The 16,616-nt window shown below is 34.9% G+C and overlaps 1 long non-coding RNA gene across 1 annotated transcript in view; it reads left to right on the forward strand.

Moving 5' to 3' along the window:
* LOC129035123 (uncharacterized) overlaps positions 1–16,616 on the forward strand; it is a 382,029-nt gene that overhangs the window by 141,812 nt on the left and 223,601 nt on the right. Inside the window, exon 2 of the long non-coding RNA XR_008502119.1 lies at positions 130–195. This is a non-coding gene — a long non-coding RNA (uncharacterized LOC129035123). The remainder of the gene's footprint in view (positions 1–129; positions 196–16,616) is intronic.

Consider the following 16,616-nt stretch of genomic DNA (forward strand, 5'->3'; position numbering starts at 1 on the left):
TTATTTTTTTAAAAGACTATCTGCAGTTGGAAATATCTAAGTCACTAATGACTTAAATTTCTATACATTTCTCTTTAGAGACGGAATTAGGCAACACAAAGTAAGGGTGTATTTTCTTTCTGATCATAGCATGAAAATAGCCTGCTGAAAGAATTCACTTTGAAAATGCCACAAAACAGACAATGGAAAAATGAGGTAAGTTCTCATTTTTCAGACTTCTGCATAAAAGCTTTTAAACTCATTGACGGCAGCAATATCTTTCATTTCCCCTTTCTAAGAGTAAAGCACCATTTCTTAGTAAACAAGCCTTCAGAGAACTCATACGTCTGAGTGTATTTGATAGATAAATGAATAACATCAAAACTAATTCTCTGCTTAATGGATGTACAACTTTTCTAGCATCCACTCATTTGTGTATGAGTGCACCATAAGTGTAGGTGGTCTTCCAGTCAGTTATACTTCAGCTGAGCATGACATGAGGAGTACACGACAAAACAGCCTCCTTGAGGACGCAGTAATGGAGAACAACAAGACAGATAATAATGAAGGATTAGAACACTGCCTCATAAATCTACAGTGATGCTGACAAGATTTCAGCTTTGAGAATGACCAACATTTCTCTTACTCCCTCGGTGCAGTGAAAGATGATAGTAGGCTAATGGGCTTATTTTGCCAAAGCCATTGCCCAGGCAATTCATAATTTTTAAAAGAAAGATTTCTATATTGTTTTATGTTGATCTATAAAATGATAGTGTTTTGGTCTTAATCCAATGTATCCATATCTGAACTATTCTCATTGGATTTGGATAAATTATAAAATAACAATTTTAGCTAGTAATTGCAGAAATTGTTACTACTACGCTGGGAATTGACATCACTCTTTATAAGAGTTTGGTCACAATTAGGCTAACGCTTCAGTTCAGGGAAAACTTATCAATATACTTACAACCCATATAAATAAATACACATACACATACAAATGAATGAATTTATGTTAAAAAAAAAAAAAAAACGATTTTAGCTAATTACAAACAGAGTTCTAAACCTGAATCTGATTTTCCAAGGTAAGGAAAATTCGACAAGGAGTCAGTGTTTTACAGACTATGCTATTAAACTAAGCATTGCATCTTGTTAATTTATACAACTATAATGTTGATTTGCCAGTCATCCAGATAATTTTGATCAATGATATATTAAAATAAATATGGTAAAAACAGCCAAAGTCAAACAACTGAGTAATGACACTGGAAAGTATTCATGGATTCTAGACTGCTTTTTGAATAAATACTAAGCAAAATTAAGACATGAGAAATTATTTTATTTTAATACTTCAACTGAACAACAGGTTTCAAACTTTGAGTTGACTGAAAATGTCTAATCTCAAGTTATTCATAAAGAACTGACCATAAATCCATAGAGAGAGAAAGTAGATTGGTGATGATGTGGGGCAACATGTGGGACTTAGGAGTGAATATACATGGGGACAATGTTTGTTTTTTGGGTGTTGGAAGTGTCTAAAATTAGATTTTGGTATTGTTTACACCACTCTGTGAATGTACTGAAAATCACTGAATTGTGTATTTAAAATGAATAGATATTTTGATGAAGTTAACAGAAGAAATCACAGCATTCTAATAAAGGAATGTTGTCATATAAGGGATGTTTGTGGGCCTTGAGCTCTTCTAATAGTAGGCATTACTTTTCAGGCTCACAGTTGGTGGAGGTTTTCTGTGAATCCACAGGGAATGACAGGTTAATATAGAGAGGATTTGAATGAGAACCCCTATTCCTTAGCATGCTTAAAGAACAGTGAGCAACATATTACCTCATTTTTTAATAGGTGTTGAAAAGACTTTTGTTGATCTGCTACTGAAAATGATGCCAAAATATTGAGATTTTATAAATCTCCATACTAATTTAAACTAGACTGCCAAAAAGCATCAATGATGCATATTCACAAAACTATACCATATTTTCAAACAATTGAAAGCATATCTGAGCCAAAAAGTTTATCAGGATTATATATGAACCCTTAATATGCAATTAAAATTAAAATAGCATATTATAATTTAACATTTCAGGAACTTTATAAATATTTTTACATAATTGATATTTACAAGAAAGATATTGACTATTAAATTTTAAGGCAGCTGATGGAAGTTTAAATGTGTGATTAGAAATTCCTGTTTTAATGTAAATAGCATATTTAGGAATGTGTTGAATTCTCAGTACATACAATACTGTTTTTTCCTTAGTAGTGTTATGTTTTATGAAACACACACATAGACACATGCTTGCACACACACACACACACACACACAGAGCTTATAAATCCAGTGGTACACAAGGCCTTATAAGGAAAAGCAAACGTTACATTTCTCCACTGCTCCCTGTCCCACCCCTAATACTTCAAAATAAAAATTTCTGCGTCTTTTATTCTGTTGGTTACTTTCACATCACTACATTAGATAATTATAATAGTGAATATAAATTCATTAACTGTGAATATTACCTACTGACTTTTGCCATGATAAGTGAGGATTTAGCATTTTAAGACTGTGGGAACATCAGCCCTGTTCATTTTTTAACTTCATTGTTTTCATTATTGTGTACTACTATTTTTAATAGGATCTTGGGAGGAAGAGGGAAAAATCACATATTATCAGTCTGATTAAAATGGAATCTGAAGTTCAAATGCTTTTTAATAATGGCTTGTAAATTTCAGTCTGCCCTATATTTAACCTGCGACCCTATTCAGGGACTCAGCATTCTTGGTGTCCCGGAAGGGCATTCTTCTATTAGGGTTGATTCTGGTTTTCCCTCTTACTTGCTTATACATAACTAGTCATAAATCTCACTGGTTTTTCCTCCTGTAAGCCTCTTAGATTTCCCCTTTTCAGGTTTATTTCACCTCATCTGCCTAGTTCAGGTTTGTATAATCTTTATAAAATGATACAAAAGTTAAACTAATTTTTCCCCAACATTTCTAATAATACCTTTGTGTCATAGATATCCTTTATTTGAATATACTGTGTCAAATAATATGAAAAAAATGACAATAACTAGATACTTCACAATGTATTATTTATCAACCGACTTTAATTGAATAAACAGTTGAAATCAAACAAGTGTGAACCATATACATAATGAGTATTATATCAGATTGACACTGCATTCATAATACCAAAAATGTACACCACTCTCACAAACAAAAGTCTTATAGTTGTAGACTTTTCATTACCAGCAAAAGACATCTCCAATTTTGGCTCATATTGTTTGTTGCAATGACATGAAATGTCTCCTTCCATCTCTCAAGCTGAATGGGCTGTAACTGTGCCAAGGTCTGTACTTATTGATTAGTCACTTTCCAGTATATTAGGATGCACTAGAAAAATTTAGGAGTAAAGAAAATCACACCTATAAAAGACTTCAGAGAATGTTAGGCTACATTTAAATACCACACATTCTCATATAAAATAAAATTATAGATTTACATTTTCCTTTTCTTGTTTACCATATACAGTCAGTTTTTAAGACACTTTTGTGAGGGCACCAATAAATATCATTCAGTGAATAAACGAAGATGGCAAGAGAGGAAAAAAAGTACTTAGTCTAAAAGTGGGCAGATTAATTGTAAAGCTGCATTCTTATTTCTGTTACATTTGCATACAAATTGATCTGGAAATCCATCCGCTGACTCCATTAATGAGGTCAAGAACAACATATAGACTTAATCACACCCTGCTACAGGTTTTTTTGGTCTAACTGTCTCTGGGGATGAAAATTCCAAAGTATGACATCTTGCTTTCTATTGCATTTCCTTTCTTTGTAGAATAATTTCTACCATGAGATCATAATTAAATGTCATTTAGAAGTTCCCTCACTTTTTATTTTTCCTCTCTAACTATTGATGTGTGTCATCCTTGTCACTTTAATTGAACTTTGAGACTTAAATGACACGTGGTGGAATTTGGAATGACAGTATAACATTAATGCATTATTTCAGTCATTTGAGCAAAAATCTGAGTCTTTGAATTGGAATTCGTGCTAAGGAAATAGGAAGTATGAATACATTAAAATTTTCTCTTGCTTCTCTATCTCTATTGTTTCTATGCCATCATGTCATAGATACTCTTTATTTGAAGATACTGTGTCAAATCATATTCTGTAATGTGACAATTAATAAAAAATTCTATAATTTTCTTATTAGGTAAGGTTTTGAAATATTGCATTTTGTAGTTCAAACATTATTTAAGTACCTTAACACATATTTACATAATATGCAATGGAATTGAGTAAACAAAAAGCTTTGGTAAATATTTCCCACACAGTGTATATTAACTTTTTCTTTCAGACTCTAAGGCTTCTCTGTTAACCCCATCAGGGTTTTATTTGCCATAAAATTGATAATAAAATTTGCTTTCTCCTCTAACAAGATTCTTTCTGTAGACATTACAGTGAATATTTGATAAACTGCCTTTAGCAGTCCTGATTATTCTCTAAACAAAGATGATGTTGTTTAATAAGATATGGAAGGCTAAACACATGGTTAGTCAATTTTACATATGGCTGATTTCTCTCTATTCAACTGCTATTTTATAATATTCTATAAATATAAAGTTTATATACTGAAATTTGAACCAGCAGAAGGACATTACCTAAATCTGCTTTCCCATGAAAAACTAAGTACTATGCTTTAAGACTATTAAAATCAATTGTTAAATGTGTTTTAAAATTTATATGTATTCAAATCATGTTTCTAAATTTTTATCGGTAGAAAAGGATATGACTTTATTTCTTAATTAATTTATTGTTCCCCCAAATCTTTTTATATTGAATTAGTAAAGAAAAATCAGGTGTCACATTATCTATAATTATGATTCTATTAGAAATACTTGAAATCTATTTGAAGGAGACTAGTCTTAAAAACAATGATGAAGATCTCATCAACACACGTCACACACATCACCTATGTTTTCCATTCGGTGTTGTCCAACATCTTTACTAAATTCACAAGGCTAGAACTGCATTGAGAACTTTTTTTGGTCTGTTTTACATAGTTTTAAATAATAAAATATTATTGCTATTATAATAAAATATTACAATATATTTTATTAAATGTATATTATTATAATAAAATATTTATTGATGTGATGAGTTCCACTTGTGAGTTACATTAAATTGTGTGATACTAATATACAAACAGAAAACAGAAAATAAATAGTCACTTATGTAAGGCTACCCTGTGCCACAGCTGGTTCCCAATTAATGGACGTGAATAGTCCACTATCATGATAGCCTTGAATTCTTCTGTTTGAAGTTTAGCTGCATAAATGTCTTCTTTTGAGAAGTGTCTGTTCATGTCCTTTGCCCACTTTTTGAGGGGGTTGTTTGTTTTTTTCTTGTAAATTTGTTTGAGTTCATTGTAGATTCTGGATATCAGCCCTTTGTCAGATGAGTAGGTTGCAAAAATTTTCTCCCATTTTGTAGGTTGCCTGTTCACTCTGACGGTAGTTTCTTTTGCAGTTCAGAAGCTCTTTAGTTTAATTAGATCCCATTTGTCAATTTTGGCTTTTGTTGCCATTGCTTTTGGTGTTTTAGACATGAAGTCCTTGCCCATGCCTGTGTCCTGAATGGTAATGCCTAGGTTTTCTTCTAGGGTTTTTATGGTTTTAGGTCTAACGTTTAAGTTTTTATGGTTTAGGTCTAACGTTTAAGTCTTTAATCCAACACATGAAAAAATGCTCACCATCACTGGCCATCAGAGAAATGCAAATCAAAACCACTATGAGATACCATCTCACACCAGTTAGAATGTCAATTCTAACTGACTTAAAAAGTCAGGAAACAACAGGTGCTGGAGAGGATGTGAAGAAATAAGAACACTTCTACACTGTTGGTGGGACTGTAAACTAGTTCAACCATTGTGGAAGTCGGTGTGGTGATTTCTCAGGGATCTAGAACTAGAAATACCATTTGACCCAGCCATCCCATTACTGGGTGTATACCCAAAGGACTGTAAATCATGCTGCTATAAAGACACATGCACACGTATGTTTATTGTGGCACTAGTCACAATAGCAAAGACTTGGAACCAACCCAAATGTCCAATAATGATAGACTGGATTAAGAAAATGTGGCACATATACACCATGGAATACTATGCAGCCATAAAAAATGATGAGTTCATGTCCTTTGTAGGGACATGGATGAAATTGGAAATCATCATTCTCAGTAAACTATCACAAGGACAAAAAACCAAACACCGCATGTTCTCACTCATAGGTGGGAATTGAACAATGAGAACACATGGACACAGGAAGGGGAACATTACACTCTGGGAACTGTTGTGGGGTGGCGGGACGGGGGAGGGATAGCATTAGGAGATATACCTAATGCTAAATGACGAGTTAATGGGTGCAGCACAGCAGCATGGCACATGTATACATATGTAACTAACCTGCACATCGTGCACACGTACCCTAAAACTTAAAGTATAATAATAAAAAAAAGAAGTTTAGCTATTATGTGAAAAAGACAAATTATAATCTGATTATGCTTTCAAAGATTGATAAATCACAGTTATACCTACAAGACAGGCAGAATGGGCATACAATACTGCTGCCTATGTGGATGGTGCCTCTTAGGGTTGCGCACTGCACAATGGACACAACCATGTGTGGCAGCCCTGACTGTGATGATGTCATCTTTCTTGGGGAAAATTTTAATGGTTAGCCCTTCCAGATCCTCTGTACCTTATGCCTTTGCTCCAGGAGGCTGCCATTGATGCATGACCTTAGCAGGGTCCCATGCTCTCTAGCTTCCAAAGGAATGCATTAGCAACAATTGGGAGGACTGTGGTAGAGAAAGATCAGAGTGTTTATTCTACAGCTTTCTTCTTGTTGGGAAACTATTTTATCAGCCATTTTGTTATTTCTGTTGCTACAGCTAGAGTCATGCAGTCAAATTCTCTAGATCCTGGTAACAGTTTTTCAATGCCTTGCACCTTCAATTTTAGTAGCATTAATACAAAAGCCAAAATTGACAAATGGGATCGAATTAAACTAAAGAGCTCTGCACAGCGAAAGAAACTACCATCAGAGTGAACAGGCAACCTACAGAATGGGAGAAAATTTTTGCAATCTACTCATCTGACAAAGGGCTAATATCCAGAATCTACAATGAACTCAAACAAACTTACAAGAAAAAAACAAACCACCCCATCAAAAAGTGGGCGAAGGATATGAACAGACACTTCTCAAAGAAGACATTTATGCAGCCAACAGACATACGAAAAAATGCTCATCATCACCGGCCATCAGAGAAATTCAAATCAAAAACCACAATGAGATACCATCTCACACCAGTTAGAATGGCAATTATTAAAAAGTCAGGAAACAACAGGTGCTGTAGAGGCTGTGGAGAAATAGGAACACTTTTACACTGTTGGTGGGACTATAAACTAGTTCAACCATTGTGGAAGACAGTGTGGTGATTCCTCAAGGAACTAGAACTAGAAATACCATTTGACCCAGCCATCCTATTACTGGGTATATACCCAAAGGATTATAAATCATGCTGCTATAAAGGCACATGCGCACGTATGTTTATTGCGGCACTATTCACAATAGAAAAGACTTGGAACCAACCCAAATGTCCATCAATGATAGACTGGATTAAGAAAATGTGGCACATATACACCATGGAATACTACGCAGCCATAAAAAAGGAAGAGTTCATGTCCTTTGCAGGGACATGGATGAAGCTGGAAACCATCATTCTCAGCAAACTATTGCATGAACAAAAAACCAAACACCGCATGTTCTCACTCATAGGTGGGAATTGAACAATGAGAACACTTGGACACAGAAAGGGGAACATCACACACTGGGGCCTGTCATGGGGTGGGGGGGAGGGGGGGAGGGAAAGCATTAGGAGATATACCCAACGTAAATGACAAGTTAATGGGTGCAGCACACCAACATGGCACATGTATACATATGTAACAAACCTGCACGTTGTGCACATGTACCCTAGAACTTAAAGTATAATAAAAAAAAATACTTCCTCCTGTTACATGTCATTTGGTGCTTTAATATATCTCATTGGTGCTATCTATTCTATACTATGACCTGAACTTATACATCTTATTTTAAACAAAATATCTTGGTGAAATAGTTTTTATAGAGACATTTCTTTAGGAAATCATGTGATAAATAGATTCTTTGTTAAATATTTTATTATTTACATGGCTACTTCCATGGAAGGTGTGACTACCAGATAAATTCTGAATCTAAGTTAGCAAGCACAGCTATGTGTTCTCCACTGTCTCTTTCTGTGCCCCTGGTAGATACATCTACCCAATCACTGATCCTTCTTGCTGAGTCAGGATATGACCTTAGAACTTTATCAACAAGGTGCTCCAGGCAGTCTCTACCAATCAACTCAGAGGTCTGCAACTTTTGAGACTGCCTTCACCCTAGCAATGTGACCTAAGTCCTTTTGTTTTTAAAGCCAGTACTCACCCTCTTCAAAGGGAAAGTTGAGGTCTGTATTCATTGATCACTCCACAGAGAATAACCAACCTTAGCCTTCAATCTTCTTGTTCAACATCCTCTCTCATAACACATTATGCTTCCTGCGTTTTACCCATTTACCCAAACCTTTTATTTCACTCATCCCTCAATTTCTTCCTCAGAGCTATCTGGATCACTTTCTTCCTAACAAACACATCTCCTGTATCTCTAGTCTAATTTGTGTTTATTCTACCTTTTGTTTTAAATGAGATGTGACCTTTCATTTTTTCCTGGAATTATCTCAAATCTTGCTCTCTCTCTCTACCTATATATATATAGGGAGATCGATCTCTCCTCTCTCTATATATACACATATAGATAGATAGATAGATAGATAGATATAGATATATAGCAAGGATACGAGGATTAGAATACATATATGTCAGGTGTTGAGGATGTGTTCTTCTTATATTCACATAGTATCTACCAGATGTTCCAGATTATTCTTTTAGTCAGACTTGCCTAATACAGCTCATGCCATGCACCTCGGCCATCTCTTCCCTTTCTGCTGATTGTCATCTGACTTTGCACCCTTTATCTCATTTATTGAAAAGTTGAGCACTTTGATTATAGTCTTCTTTTCCACACTAAACATCAACATCCTGGATGACTTTAGTATCTACATATAAGACCCACCCTATACCAGGCATTTTAAAGAGACAATACATGTTTGAGCCAAAGCTATGGACTGTGTAGTCTATCTGCCTTCCCATTTCTGAAACAGAAAGCTCCATTCACAACCCCCAAAGAAAGTTATTAAACTGTCAGTGTCTTAATTTTCTCATAAGTGAAACATGGATAATTGTAATTTCTGAATTTAAGATTGTTGAGATAAATAAATAAGTAGGGCCGGGCGTGGTGGCTCATGGCTGTAATCCCAGCACTTTGGGAGGCTGAGGCGGGTGGGTCACCTGAGGTCAGGAGTGTGAGACCAACCTGGCCAACATGGTGAAACCTCGTCTCTACTAAAAATACAAAAATAAGACCAGCATAGTGGCAGGCACCTGTAATCCCAGCTACTCGGGAGGCTGAGGCAGGAGAATCACTTGAACCCAGGAGGCGGAGGTTGCAGTGAGCCAAGATAGCCAAGATAGTATCATTGCACTCCAGCCTGGGGGGACAAGAGCGAAACTTCTTCTCAAAAAAAAAAGAAAAAGAAAAAAAGAAAGAAAGAAAGAAGTAGATAAAATGTACCAAAAATGAGTCTGGATCCTCATAGACTCTCAACAAACTTTATTGTTATTATTATTAATTACTTTATCATCATTCATATCTCCACAGCAACCCACCCTTAAAGTCAGATCTTGAACCTGTCATCACCTCAAATTGATGAACCTATAAAAATCACCATCTCAACCTCCTTTCTTCCAGCTCACGTGTTCAATGCCAGCCCTATGACTTCATTCACTTTTTTGGAGACTTTCAGTCACTGACATCAGTGACTGAATTCCCAGGAGATCGGCCTGTTCTTCCATGCTAATCATATATGGATTAAGTTCCTAGGAGCATCATTTCAAGAACATGCTTGCCAATGTCTCAAATTGTTTTATGCCTCTATCTTTTTCGTCACACTTGCCTGGACAAAAATCATAGCTCTGAAAGAAACCAAATAAAATGAACTCAGTTGGAGCCAAATTTAGCCATGGGTGTTCCCCAGAAGCTGAGGATTGTTGAGTATGTTTATGAAAAAAGCAGTTTCGCATTCTATTACAAAGATATATGCACATATGTGTTCATTGCAGCACTATTCACAAGAACAAAGACATGGAATCTACTCAAATCCCCATCAGTGATAGACTGGATAAAGAAAATGTGGTACGTATACACCATGGAATACTATGCAGCCATAACAAAGAATGATATCATGTCCTTTGGAGGGATGTGGATGGAGCTGGAAGCCATTATCCTCAGCAAACTAATGTAAGACTAGAAAACTAAACACCACATGTTCTCACTTAAAATGGGAGCTGAACAATGAGAACACATGGACACAGGGAGGGGAACAACACACACTGGGGGCCTGTAACGGGTGGAGTGGGGAGAAGGAGAGCATTGAGAAGAATAGGTAATGCATGCTGGGCTTAATACCTAGGTGACAGGTTGATAGGTGCAGCAAACTGCCATGGCACATGTTTACCTCTGTAACAAACCTGCACATCCTGCACATGTATCACGGCACTTAAAATACAAATAAAAATTAATAATAAAACAGGAAAGAGCAGATTGGTTGAACCATTAGCTAATAATCACCAATTTCCAGAAAGCCCTACAAATAGCTGTGCTTCCTAAAATATAAAAAAATAGAAATCCTATCACAAAGACTCCCTTCAAAACCTGTCCAAATTACTACTGTTTTTTCTTCTTCCCTGCTGCTTCAAGGCAGGAGCAGCTTCTGGTGCCTCAGGCCAGTGCCTGTGGTGCTGCATGACTACCCATTATTCCTTCTCAGGGGCTTTACCCACCAACTATTTCTTTACTTTTCTTTTGCAGACTCTTCCTGTCCCCAGAGTCTTTCAATCAGTCTTTAAACATAATTTTTTCTTGGATTTTACTACTTTTTCCACTTAGAATCCTCTATCACTCCTTTCCCACATAGCCAAATTGTCTGAATTTTTAAATATTTGCCAGAAATTCATGTATATTTTGTACTATGTTGCCAATGCATATTTTTGACAATATTTATAGGCATATTCCTATTTTTTTTATGTAAAGAGGTTTTAACATGTTTAGAATATCTTCTTTGATCTTATTATTTCTCCTTCATCTACCTAGCCATGTTAAGAAACTGGAAACATTTTCCACACCTCCCTTGCTTCATCCCTTGTCAACAATCCATATTGCTGAGTGCTACTTCCCTTTTGAGGCAGTCTTCCCTTTGCATAGATTATGTGACACTGTCCTGGTTTCTTCCCAACTCTGTAACTTCTCAGTCACATTATGTTTGCTGTCTTCTATTGGGCAGTACATTTTAGGAATCCCTGATGGCTATTATATACCCTATTATTGACTTATGATATATTTTCTCAGTAAGCTTCCCCACCCATACATCCATAACTGTCTTCCATTATGACATTTATGCAGATGATCTCAAATTTGGCTGAGGAACAGCTTTTACATTTTTACATTGATCTCTAATTTTAAAAATCTAAAATACTAACAGTTATAACCTATCACGATTTAATTTTAGAAGTTCCAAACAGGTTGCTACTTTTAAAAATAAACAGATTGTGTTTCAAAGGCAGCACACTCTGAAATTATATATTAATAAGGAATGAGTTAAGAGACACATTCTTTCAAAAATGAGAATAAAAATCTATGGACTCATGCAGAACTATTTGTTCCAAGACACGTTCGAAGATTATAAGAGAGGATGCTGATTTGTTATTCCCTAAAACAGTGGTATATGCACCTGCCTGAGTCATCGCACTTGACTCCTTAAAGAATTTATTCTTCCTTTTCAGCTTTATTTTCACTAGCAATACAAAGCAGAATCCTCAAGAATACAGACAAAGGTGATGCATATTTACTGTATGTGCTGGCTCTGGTTCAATGAAATAAAATATTAGCAGCGTGGGCAGAAAATATACTGCAATCACTATTTCAAAACAGTGGATGTTTAAAGTGATATTTAGAGTTTAAAGTGATATTTAAAGATGATACAAGTAACTATAATTTCTCTTCATGTTAATATCACTTTTTTTTTTTTTACAAAAATGCTGAATTTATAGAAGGCACTATCTCTGTGGTGAGTGGTGAGAGGGGGGTCATCCAACGTTTTTTGGTCTGCCAGAAACCTGGTCTTCAGCAAAATAAAAAAAAGAGAGAGAGAAAAGAGAAAAAGACAACGTAAGCACAGTAATTTCTAATCTACAAAGAATATTCTTCTTTCATTTGCAGTTGCCATCTGTTGTAAGAACTGAATTAGTCTTTCTTTCTTCCTTTCCTTCCTTCCTTTCTCTCTCTCTCTCTCTCTCTCTAGATGGAGTCTCACTCTGTTGCCCAGGCTGGAGCGCAGTGGCACTATCTCGGCTTACTGCAACCTCTGCCTCCTAGGTTCAAACGATTCTCCTGCCTCAGCTTCCAAGTAGTTGGGACTACAGGTGCACCACCATGCCCGGCTACTTTTTGTATTTTTAGTAGAGACAGGGTTTCGCCATGTTGCCCAGGCTGCTCTTGAACTCCTGGCCTCATGTGATCTGCCTGCCTCCGCCTCCCAAATGCTGGGATTACAGGTGTGAGCCACTGCACCAGGCCTCTTCTGTTAATTTCTAAAAGGATCTGACCATTTCTTGTGCCTGGGTCCAGACTAATTTTGGCCTGCAGCCCAGACCTGCAACACATTATCTTGTGAGAAAACTGTAACTAGTTTAATTGGCTCACAAAATACGAAGCCCTGCTGTCTTCTGTGTGCACTGTGTACACAGTTAGCCCTATTCTGCTTCAATATTGATAGCCAACTCTTCAATTCATGACCTTGCTGCTTAAAGATAAGTTCTACAAACATGCTGCTCTCTCCATAGTCCCATTGCTTTGTTTAATCTTTCCAGTATCAGCTTAAGTCACTACTCTGAGAAACCTTCCTTGAATTTTCAGAAGTGGTTAGAAAACTCTCTGTGTCTCTCTCTCTTTGTTTTTCTCTCCCTTTATTTCTCTCTCTCTCTCTCTCTCTCTCTCTCATATTTCTGTCACCATATCTGGGGCCCTTTCTCAGGTACAGTTAATATGTATTCCAGTAGTGATCTCCTACAGTTCTGTATTCATAGCAAATAACTTTGTTATTTAAAGGTTTAATTGTCAATTACTCCATTGCAACTGCAAGTTCTATGAACTGAAAGCTCTGTTAATTTCCTTATATTTAAGTCACCAGTGCCTATTCAATTTATATATTTGAGTAAAGTTAAAGAAAAAAGATGGGAAAAATAATAATTTCCTTTCAAAAAGAAATAGGCAAAAATTTACTTGTTTGGTGAAAAGAAATCTTTAATCATTTCAGCAGAGTTTACTAATGATATTACTTACTAATATCATTTCTAATAATAACTCACAATGTAATGAGCATAATGTAAAGATTACAGATGCATTAAAATCTCAGAATTCATTGCCATATACTTCATCCATGTAAACAAAAACCACTTATACCCCAAAAGCTATTGAAATACATATATTCAATATATGTTATCTATTCAATATATATATATTCAATTTATATGTAGAAAATATATATTCAATTTATATGTAGAAAATATATATTCAATTTATTTTATAATAAATTATTCAATTTATTTTATGTATGCATATATAGATATAAAATCACAGCAAAATTAAAAAATATATATTAGACTACAACTCCAAAGACTCAAGACTTGAAATACACTGCAATTTTAATACTAATTAGTTGATTTTATGCACCTGACTGATTCTCTAATTTTATTGAACTTCAATTTCCCATTTTAAAATTGAGCAGGGTTGGAGTAAACTGGTGGTTAATGTTGTATTAGTTTCCTGAGGCTGCTGTAACAAATTACTAAAATCACTTTGGTTTAAAAGAACAGAAATGTATGATTTATAGTTCTGAAGACCAGAATTCCCAAATCTGTGTCTCTAGGCCAAAATCAAGGTGTCAGCAGGTGGCACGCCCTCTGGGAGTGGGGAATCTGTTCTTGGCCTCTTCCAGCTTCTGGTGGTTGTTGGCTCCAGAAGACTCCTTGTCTTTTGCCTGCATCACTCCAGTCTTCAAGATCAGCATCTTTAAATCTCTCTGCTCTATCTACACATGACCTTGCCTAAGTCAAGCCTCCTTCTAACTCTCTTTTTTATAAGGATACATGTGATGGCATGTAGGGTCTACCAGGAAAATCTCCCCATCTCAGTATCATTTACTTAATCACATCTTCAAAGAAACATTTTCAGATGAGGTAACATTTACAAATTTCAGAGATTAAGGCATGATATTGGGGTAAGGGAGCATTTTTTAGCCTTTCAGAGTAGGCTTATTCATTACTACCACTGCTACTACTGCCATTGCTACTACTCATGGTATTGGAGGCCTTTCTCTACATGAAGTATTATAAGGACACCTTACCTGTTAAACACATAAAGCAGAACTGCTTTGTTAGAAGCAAAGGTGGTCACAGCCAATCTTTCTCTATCTTTCCCCTTCCATTGTCCTGGTTCTACCCTTCTCCACAGTTGATACTGAACCCCTATGGTACTTAAGAGTATGCGAATTACTTGATTGGATTATTTTTTAAAATTCTTCATAGAAGCTAAGTTGATATAATATTCCAGTTGGCATAGCATATAATCATTTAATTTATAATAAAGTAATTAAAATATTCTGGAAATGAGCAATAATATTTTAAGTTTTCTAAGAAACCATATATATTCAGATATAAAGAAATCAACTTACTAAGAACATCATTCTACAATAAGCATCTATTACTTGGGTGGGTTAATCTACAATAATACTATACAAGGCTGTGAAAAGTGCAGAATATTAAATGGGTATAAATTATCCAATGAAAAGCATTAATATTGTGGTATTCAAGTTCTTATTTATTAGCAGGGAAATGCATATTTTAAGCTGTAGGCATTCTGTTTATTAATTTGCATATTTTCCCAGTTTGCTATTTACATTTATTTATGGAGACTATTACTAAAATTTGATGTGATTAATGTATAATGTTTTATCTATTATTTTGCATCTAGTATTAAACCTAGGTAGGCCTTCAACTGCTAGCACTTGGCTTTCTCCCTATCAAGTAATAGACCTTCAGAAATAATGGCCAAATTAATGATTTTATTTCAAGATAGTCATTATTATCTTCTAGTACATATATGGCATAATTTTATGACATTTGAAATTTTAATACATCTGAAATTTATTTTGCGACTTATGTGGCAGGGACCCAACCTTATTTTTTTCCAAATAGAAGATGTTTCCTATATTATTTTCTAATTAACCACTGAAATCTCCAGTGATGCAACACATCTGTTGTATAATATTCTGTATGTTTATATATAATCAGTTCTATTTATTAATGCTGTGGACTTTCTACACTACTCCTTTTATCTGTCCATTTATGAAGACAGCATACTCTTGCTTCAACATTTTATTACGTGGGTGAACACTTTACTAACAATCTCAAAATTAAATGAATGAAAATACTGTTGCAAAATTTTCTTGTGAAGACTTAATGAAGAAAGTTTTACACATACAGATTTTCAATTATTTTTCTTCAAGTCTTTCTTTTTATGATATCCTTGTGACATAGCCTCTTATTTGAAATAACAAAGGTCTGAGTTCTTTATGACTCATCCCTCAATTTATAAAGTGTTCCTGCTGGATTTTAAGCTTGCTTTTTGACTTACTATATGTTTAAGTAAAAGAGCACACAAATTATTAAATGTGAAGCAAGCAATCAATAATTATCTATCAAATTACAAAGGAAATGTATCATAATTAAACTGAAGAAAATTTGATGCTACCTATATAAACAGGAACACTTCTTGCAGAATATAATTACCCAGCCCGCTGAGTAGCAAATAGTGTTCAAGTAATATTTGTTAAATACGTTAAATCACATTTTAATATTTAATATTTATCATGTAATCACATACTTATTGTTATGTCTTAACATTTTTCTATCTGTATTTTCCACTTGGATTATGCCTGGCCCATGTTAGGAGCTCAGTAAATGTCAAGTACATGAATCTTCTGCAAAGATTGCATAAACAGGTTAACTAGAAACCTATAGCCAATGTGAGGATAGCCATGTGTCCCAGGAAGTCACCATGAACAATTGGCTTTGCCTAATGAGAAAGATATTTTACATAGAGTGCAGGAAAAAACATTCTCTTCTGACAAAAATTCACTTTGTTCTAATTGTGCTCTGTATTTATAGGAGAGAAGAAAATGAAATGGTGAGACCTAGAAAGTAATTGCAGTAGCAGTTTTAGAGATTATACTCTGGAAGAAGTGAAAAATTTATTTTTCAAAATATGAATGAAAAAAATCCTTCAAAAATTTTGTTCTTAATA

This window comes from Pongo pygmaeus, chromosome 3 (genome assembly GCF_028885625.2).
Source record: "Pongo pygmaeus isolate AG05252 chromosome 3, NHGRI_mPonPyg2-v2.0_pri, whole genome shotgun sequence".
NCBI classification, from domain to species: Eukaryota; Metazoa; Chordata; class Mammalia; order Primates; family Hominidae; genus Pongo; species Pongo pygmaeus.